The sequence below is a fragment of the Equus quagga genome, chromosome 10 (genome assembly GCF_021613505.1).
Source record: "Equus quagga isolate Etosha38 chromosome 10, UCLA_HA_Equagga_1.0, whole genome shotgun sequence".
Taxonomy (NCBI): domain Eukaryota; kingdom Metazoa; phylum Chordata; class Mammalia; order Perissodactyla; family Equidae; genus Equus; species Equus quagga.
In genome coordinates this window covers 1838807-1847576 of record NC_060276.1, presented here as the reverse complement: position 1 = coordinate 1847576, position 8770 = coordinate 1838807, and positions in this window count along the sequence as shown.

The following is an 8770-nucleotide window of genomic DNA, read 5'->3' as shown; positions in this document are numbered from 1 at the left end:
TGTGTGGAGGGTTGTTTGGAGGGAGGCAAGAGCACACTGCTTGGCCCTCGTACACAGCTGGTAGGAATGGAAATGGAGCCGTCATTGTGGAGAACAGTGTGGCGGGTCCTCGAAAGCTAAGCATAGAGTTCCTATATGACCCAGCACTTCCACTCCCAGATTTAGACCCAAGAGAACTGAAAACAGGTGTTCAATCAAAAACTCATATGTGAATGTTTGTAGCAGTGCTATTGATGATGACCAAAGAGGGGAAACAACTCGAATGTCCACCAATGGAAGAATGGACAGACCAACTGCTCTCCCCATATGATGGAATAGTATTCAGCTATAAAAAGAATGAAACTCTTTTTTTTCAAGTTTTTTTTTTTTCAGATTTTTATTTTTTTCCTTTTTCTCCCCAAAGCCCCCCAGTACATAGTTGTATATTCTCAGTTGTGGTTCCTTCTAGTTGTGGCATGTGGGACGCTGCCTCAGCATGGTTCGATGAGCAGTGCCATGTCCACGCCCAGGATTCGAACTGATGAAACACTGAGCCGCCTGCAGCGGAGCGCGCGAACTTAACCACTCGGCCACGGGGCCAGCCCCTCAAGATTTTTTTAATCTTTCCTTTTTCTCCCAAAAAGCCCCCAGTACATAGTTGTATATTCTTAGTTGTGGGTCCTTCTAGCTGTGGTATGGGGGATGCCGCCTCAGCATGGCTTGATGAGTGGTACCATGTCCGCGCCCAGGATTCGAACCAACGAAACACTGAGCCGCCGCATCGGAGCGCGCGAACTTAACCACTCAGCCACGGGGCCGGCCCCGAGAATGAAATTCTGATCCATGCTACCACGTGCATGAACCGTGAAAACTTGACGCTCAGTGGAAGAAGCCAGACACAAAAGGCCATGTACCATATGATCCCATTTCTGTGGGTGTCCATAAGCCGCAAATCCACAGGCACAGAAAGCAGACTGGTGGGTGCCAGGGGCCGGGGAGGGGGAAATGGGGAGTGACCAGTTAATGGATACAAGGCTTCCTTTTGGAGTGATGAAAATGTTCTGAAACTCTAGAAGTGATGGTTGTACAATATTGTGAATATACTAAATGCCACTGAATTGTGCACTTTAAAAGGGTTAATTTTCTGTTATGTGAATTTCACTTCAAAAAATAGATAATAGATGACAGATACATTGATTGGTTGGTTGATGATAGAAAGCTAGAGAAAGATGATAGATGATTGATAGATAATAGAGAGATATAATAGAGAGATGAGAGATGATGGAAAAATGATTAATAGATAAGTGCTAGATAGAGACATAGAAGAGTGAGCAGACTAGTTGAAGTGGCCCAGGCAAGATGTGCTGAGGCCTGAAATCCCGGATGGATTAGAGAGAGATTAGAAGAAAGTCAACAGTCATGGCGGGGGCGGGGGGGGGGGGGGGGGGGGGGTTGGCCTCTGGGGGGGGGGGGGGGAAAAAGTCAAGGTGACCCCTGGGTTCTGGCTTGGGTGGCTGGGTGGGTGATGACACCCTTCACTGGAGGAGGGACAGGTCTGGGAGGAGGTGCTGCCCAGTTAGCACTTGCTGGGCCCAGGCCTGCAGCCCAGCGAAAATGATGAGTAAGCAGTTGGCACTAGAAGTGTGCAGCTTGGACGAGAGTTTTTGGCTGGCAGTCCTCCGAGGGGGCATTGGCTGCAGAGAGGCAGGTGGTGGTGGAAGACAGTGCGTGCACAGTCTGGGGAGGAGGTACTTGGTCTCATCGGGGGTGGGAGGTAGACTGCAATTTCTCTGAATTTTGAGATTAGGATTTGTTTCTGACCCCAGGAAAGGTGGCCAGTTTGAAGGGCTAGGAGTTGTTCCTCCATCTCTTGCCAAGGTTGTGTACGTTGTCCCTACCTGATAATAAATCCTTTGTTTTGTTTTTTTTTTTTTTGCAACTTACATAGCTAGAATGGTTCTGTGGTCTGCCACTAAACCCTAATTGATTTAGATGGAAAGAGACATACCAGGCGAATACAGTCCAAAAGGAAGTTAGTGGAGAGAACTTAATATTGGACACAGTAGACCTCAGGGCACAAATCATTATAAATGATTCCACAAATCTGGAATAAAAGAGATTACTGAATGACGATTAGAGAAATGATCCTTCAGAAGTGTTAATCCTTCTGAACGTGTGTGTACCTGCCTAATGATAGAGCAAGTGTGTATCAAAGAAAAAAGTAGGGGCCAGCCCAGTGGCACAGTGGTTAACTGTGCGCATTCTGCTCCGGCAGCCCAGGGTTCACCGATTAGCATCCCGGGTGTGGACATGGCACCGCTTGGCAAGCCATGCTGTGGCAGGCGTCCCACATATAAAGTAGAGGAAGATGGGCACAGATGTTAGCTCAGGGCCAGTCTTCCTCAGCAAAAAGAGGAGGATTGGCACTCTTTGACATCAGTATCAAAAGGATCTTTTCGGACACCATAACTCCCCAGACGAGGGAAACAATAGAAAGAATAAACAAATGGGACTTCATCAGACTAAAGAACTTCTTGAAGGCAAGGGAAAACAGGATTGAAACAAAAAAACAACCCACTAACTAGGAAAAAATATTTACAAGTTATTTATCTGACAAAGGGTTAATCTCCATAATATATAAAGAACTCACACAGCTCAACAACAAAAAATCAAACAACCCAATCAAAAAATGGGCAGGGGACGTGAACAGACATTTCTCCAAAGAAGATATACAGATGCCCAATAGACACATGAAAAGATGCTCATCATCACTAATCATCAGGGAAATGCAAATCAAAACTACCCTAAGGTATCGCCTTACACCTGTTAGAATGGCAAAAATATCCAAAACCAAGAGTGACAAATGTTGGAGAGGTTGTGGAGAAAAAGGAACCCTCATACACTGCTGGTGGGAGTGCAAACTGGTGCAGCCACTATGGAAAACAGTATGGAGATTTCTCAAAAAATTAAAAATAGAAATACCATATGACCCAGCCATCCCACTACCAGGTATCTATCCAAAGAACTTGAAATCAGCAATCCCAAAAGTCCCATGCACCCCTATGTCCATTGCAGCATTATTTACAATAGCCAAGACGTGGAAGCAACCTAAGTGCCCATCAACTGATGACTGGATAAAGAAGATACAGTATATATACACAATGGAATACTACTCAGCCATAAAAAAGAACAAAGTCGTCCCATTCGCAACAACATGGATGGACCTTGAGGGTATTATGTTAAGTGAAACAAACAAGATAAAGACAATCTCTGTATGACTCCACTCATAGGTGGAAGTTAAACATATAGACAAAGAGAACTGATTGGTGGTTACCAGGGGAAAGGGGGTGTGGGGGGAGGGCACAAAGGGTGAAGTGGTGCACCTACAACATGACTAACAATAAAGTACCACTGAAATTTCACAAGGTTGTAAACTATCATAATCTTAATAAAAAGTTAAAAAAAAAAAAAAAGAGGATTGGCAACAGATGTTACCTCAAGGCTAATCTTCCTCAAAAAAAAAAAGAAAAGAGGGCCAGCCCGGTGGAGCAGCGGTTAAGTGCACACGTTCCACTTCTCAGTGTCCCGGGGTTCACCGGTTCGGATCCCAGGTACAGACATGGCACCACTTGGCAAAAGCCATGCTGTGGCAGGCCTCCCACATATAAAGTAGAGGAAGATGGGCATGGATATTAGCTCAGGGCCAGTCTCCCTCAGCAAAAAGAGGAGGATTGGCAGCAGATGTTAGCTCAGGGCTAAGCTGCCTCAAAAAAAAAAAAGGAAGAAGAAAAAAGTAGCAGTAAAAGGAAAAATTAATAAATTAGGAAATTCACCACAATAAATTACACTGCCTATCCCTGCAATTGGTAGCTCAAGCAGACGAAACTAGTAAGACTACAGGAAAAATTGAACAAGCTTAACAGACATCCCCAAACTGGAGACTACACATTTGTTTCAAGTTTACTTTGAAGAATTACTAAAACTCACCATGTTCTAGGCCACAAAACAAATCTCAACAAATACCAAAAGAATTGGTATCGTGGGGACCGGCCCCGTGGCAGAGTTGTTAAGTTCGCACGTTCTGCTTTGGCGGCCCAGGGTTTTGCTGGTTCGGATCCTGGGCACGGACATGGCACCACTCATCAGGCCACGTTGAGGCAGCGTCCCACATGCCACAACTAGAAGGACCCACAACTAAAAATATACAACTATGTACTGGGGGGCTTTGGGGAGAAAAAAGAAAAATAAAATCTTTAAAAAAAAAAGAATTGGTATCGTGCAGATCGTGTTCTCAAACTGCTATAGAATAAAATCATAAATCAACAATAAAACTAAAATTAAGTCCTCCCATCTGTTTGGAAATTTCAATTTACAAATTTAAATTTAAAGATACACTTCCAAATAATTGATTGGCCCAAGAAGAACTCTAACGAAAATCTAAAAACAGAACTGAGCAACAATGAAAACACTACGTATGAAAACTTGCGGGATGCAGCTCCTGTGGTCCTCAGGAGGAAATGGACAGCCAGACAGCGAAAGAGACGAGCACCACCTGAGGAGGTGAGAAAAATCCCAGCAGAATAAACCCGAAGAATGTAGAAGGAAGGAAATAGCACAGGCAGCAGAAATTAATGAAATGGAAAAAAGAAAGACCGATAAACCCCAAAGTTGGTTCTTTGAAGGGTCTGGCAAGAACGAAAGGAGAGAGAAGAGGGCAGTAGCCATGGTGACCAGAGCCCTTGCAGACAGCGCGGGAGCCGGCTGGCCAGGCGCCTGGGGAGCCCTGGTTTCTCAAAACACCACGCAAATGACAGGAAGGGGATGACAAAGGTAAAAAGGAATGAATTCCCCACAGAAAATGAGAGGAGTACCTACCAAGAAAATTTTGGAGGCCGGAAAACAGGTGGAGGAGTAATCACTGACTTAGGAGACAAGAGCAAACGTTTCCAACAGCAGAGGGAGGCAGCCAGCGGCAGGGGCTGGTTTGCACAAGAAGTGGAGGCAGCAGATACCTCAGGAGAAAAAGTGTGGGTCTGCATGGTGGGGGTGGGGAACAGGAGGACCGATTGAAAGTCTGCATAAGCAGCTACTAGATCAAGTATATTTCAGGAATATCTACATAAAGAAGCTGCTAGATTCTCACATCTTTGCCCCACCTCGTGCAGAAGACCAGATTTTACTCTCTGGTGTGTTAGAACAAAAGGTCTGTGGAAACGCAAAGGAAAGCCACGGTGAAACAGCCTTTTATTTTCACTAGTTGGCAGAAATTCAAAAGTCTGACAATACTTGGCAGCGCTGGAAGCGATGCAGAGTCTCGAGAGCCCCTTTCCTGCCGGGTGCACCGCTACAAGCACTTTGGAAGACAGTTTGGCAGTATCCAGCAGACGTGAAGCCGGGCGTGTTTATGACCCACCACGTCAGGCCTGGGCACGCTGTGGGGGTGGTCTTTCACAAATACACCAGATTACACGTACAAGTCCCGCACAGCAGCATTGCTTATAATAGGCAAAAGCCAAGAACAACCCAAGTGTCCGTTAACAGCAGAATAAGCGAACTATGCTAGAGTCACAGGACGGAAAACTATTCAGCAATAAAAATGAATAAGCTACGGTTATATGCATCAACTTGGATGTCCGTCACAACGTAACATGGAACGCAAGCAACAAGTTACAGAAAAACACATCCAGTATGATTCTATTTATATGAAGCTCAAAAATACAAAACGAAATAATGTATCATTTAGGGATCATTCATATTTGGGACAAGTATAAAGAAAGGCAAGGAAAGAATAGTGGTTGCCTCTGTCAAGGGAGGAAGAGGGTAGGTGGGAATGTTGGCCTCCAGCTGACAGTGGGCACACGTGGGAAGCACTTTATCACCATTCTCTAAACAATTCATATAATGAAGTGGTATGTACCCTTTTGTATGTATTAGATTGAATAAGATGAAACATCCATTTGTACAGGTCAAAAATAGCTGAATATTAAGCAATTTCATCTAGTTTTGACCTACCAAATTTCATAATGATAAAACAAAACCAAAAGATTTTATGCTAATAAATTTGAAAATTTGATGAAATGGGCATGTTTCTAGAAAAATATTCCGTATCAAAAACTGACTCAAAATCGAAAAATTCAACCTAAAATTTATACGAAATCTCAAGGAACCCCAAATAGCCAAAACAATTCTGAAAAAGAATAAATTTGGAGGACTCACACGTCCTGATTTCAAAACATACCACAAAGCTACAGGAATCAAAACAGTGTGGTGCTGGCTTAAAGACAGACGAATAGACCAACGGAACAGAACAGAGAGCCCAGGAATAGAGCCTCACATACACGGTCAACTGGTCTCTAACAGAGCTGCCAAGACCATTCAGCGGGGAAAGGACATTCTCTTCAACAAACGGTGTTGGGAACCGGAGACCCACATGCAAAAGAATGAAGTTCAACCCTTATCTCACACCATACACAAAGATCAACTGAAAATGAATTAAAGACCTAAATGTAAGACCTGAAACCATAAAACTCCTACAAGAAAACAGGGGAAAAGCTTCATGACATTGGCCTTGGCAATGACTTGGAAACAACACCAAAAGCACAGGCAATGAAAGCAAAAGTAGACAAATGGACTACGTGAAACTTCCAAACTTCCAAATCAACAGAGTGAAGAGACAACCTATGGCACTAGGACTGGAAGGGGACTTCCTTAATTTCATAACGGTGTCACCCAACAATGAGTAAACATTGAGAACATTCCCTTTGCTTCCATTCAACGCTATACTGTCCAGGGAAGTAAAGTGAGTAAAGGAAACTGTAGTTAAAAGGACTGGAAAAGAAAAAGCAAAACAGTCATTACTGGCAGGTGACATGATTGTGTAAGTAGAAAACCAAAAAGAAGCCACAAAAGGAATCCAGAAAGAATTATTAAACTTAAGATAAGAGTTTACAAGGTTGCTTGACATGAAATCAATACACGAAAGTCAATTGTGTTTCTATATACCAGCAACACAATCAAAAGTAAATTAAAAAGAAGACAGCATTTATAATAGCACAAAAAAGCAAGTCCCTAGTAATAAATCTAACAAATGATGTGCAAGTCCGTTAGGAAAAATGTATTAAAAAGATCTTTTTTTTTTTTTTTTAAAGATTGGCACCTGAGCTAACAACTGTTGCCAATCTTTTTTTTTTCCTTCTTTTTCTCCCCAAATCCCCCCAGTATATAGTTGTATATTTTAGTTGTGGGTCCTTCTAGTTGTGGTATGTGAGACACCGCCTCAACGTGGCCTGATGTGTGGTGCTATGTCCCCGCCCAGGATCCGAACCAGCGAAACCCTGGGCCACCATAGCGGAGCGCGTGAACTTAACCCTTTGGCCACGGGGCCGGCCCCTGAAAAGATCTTAATAAATGGAGATACACTATGCTCATAGATGGGGAAACTCAATATTTTAGAGATGGCTAGTCTCCAAAGTGATTCAAAATTCAACAAAATCCCCCATTTACCCCTTCAAAACAAAATCCCAGAAGAGTTTTCCCTGAAACTTCAACTTAAAAGGGAAACTAAAAGAACTCCATCCCATTCACGATCGCAACGAAAGAATAGAATTCCTTCGGATAAATTCAACCAAGGAAGTGAAGGAGCTATACAACGAAAACTACAAGACTTTCTTGAAAGAAATTGATGACGACATAAAGAGATGGAAAGACATTCCATGCACATGCATTGGAAGAATAAACATAGTTAAAATGTCCATACTACCTGAAGCAATCTACAGATTCTACGCAATCCCAATCAGAATCCCAATGACATTCTTTACAGAAATTGAACAAAGAATCCTAAAATTCATATGGGGCAACAAAAGACCCCGAATTGCTAAAGCAATCCTGAGAAAAAAGAACAAAGCCGGAGGCATCACAATCCCCGATTTCAAAACATACTACAAAGCTACAGTGATCAAAACAGCATGGTACTGGTACAAAAACAGGTGCACAGATCAATGGAACAGAATTGAAAGCCCAGAGATAAAACCACACATCTATGGACAGCTAATCTTCGACAAAGGAGCTGAGGGCCTACAATGGAGAAAAGAAAGTCTTTTCAACAAATGGTGCCGGGAAAACTGGAAAGCCAGATGTAAAAGAATGAAAATTGACCATTCTTTTTCACCATTCACCAAAATAAACTCAAAATGGATCAAAGACCTAAAGGTAAGTCCTGAAACCATAAGGCTTCTAGAAGAAAATGTAGGCAGTACACTCTTTGACATCAGTATTAAAAGGATCTTTTCGGACACCATGCCTTCTCAGAGAAGGGAAACAATAGAAAGAATAAACAAATGGGACTTCATCAGACTAAAGAGCTTCTTCAAGGCAAGAGAAAATAGGATTGAAACAAAAAACAACCTACTAACTGGGAAAAAATATTTGCAAGTCATATATCCGACAAAGGCTTAATATCCATAACATATAAAGAATTCACACAGCTCAACAACAAAAAATCAAACAACCTGATCAAAAAATGGGAAGGGGACATGAACAGACATTTCTCCAAGGAAGATATACGGATGGCCAATAGGCACATGAAAAGATGTTCATCATCACTGATCATGAGGGAAATGCAAATCAAAACCACACTAAGACGTCACCTTACGCCCATTAGAATGACAAAAATAACCAAAACAAAAAGTGACAAATGTTGGAGAGGTTGTGGAGAAAAAGGAGCCCTCATACACTGCTGGTGGGAATGCAAACTGGTGCAGCCACTATGGAAAACAGTATGGAGATTTCTCAA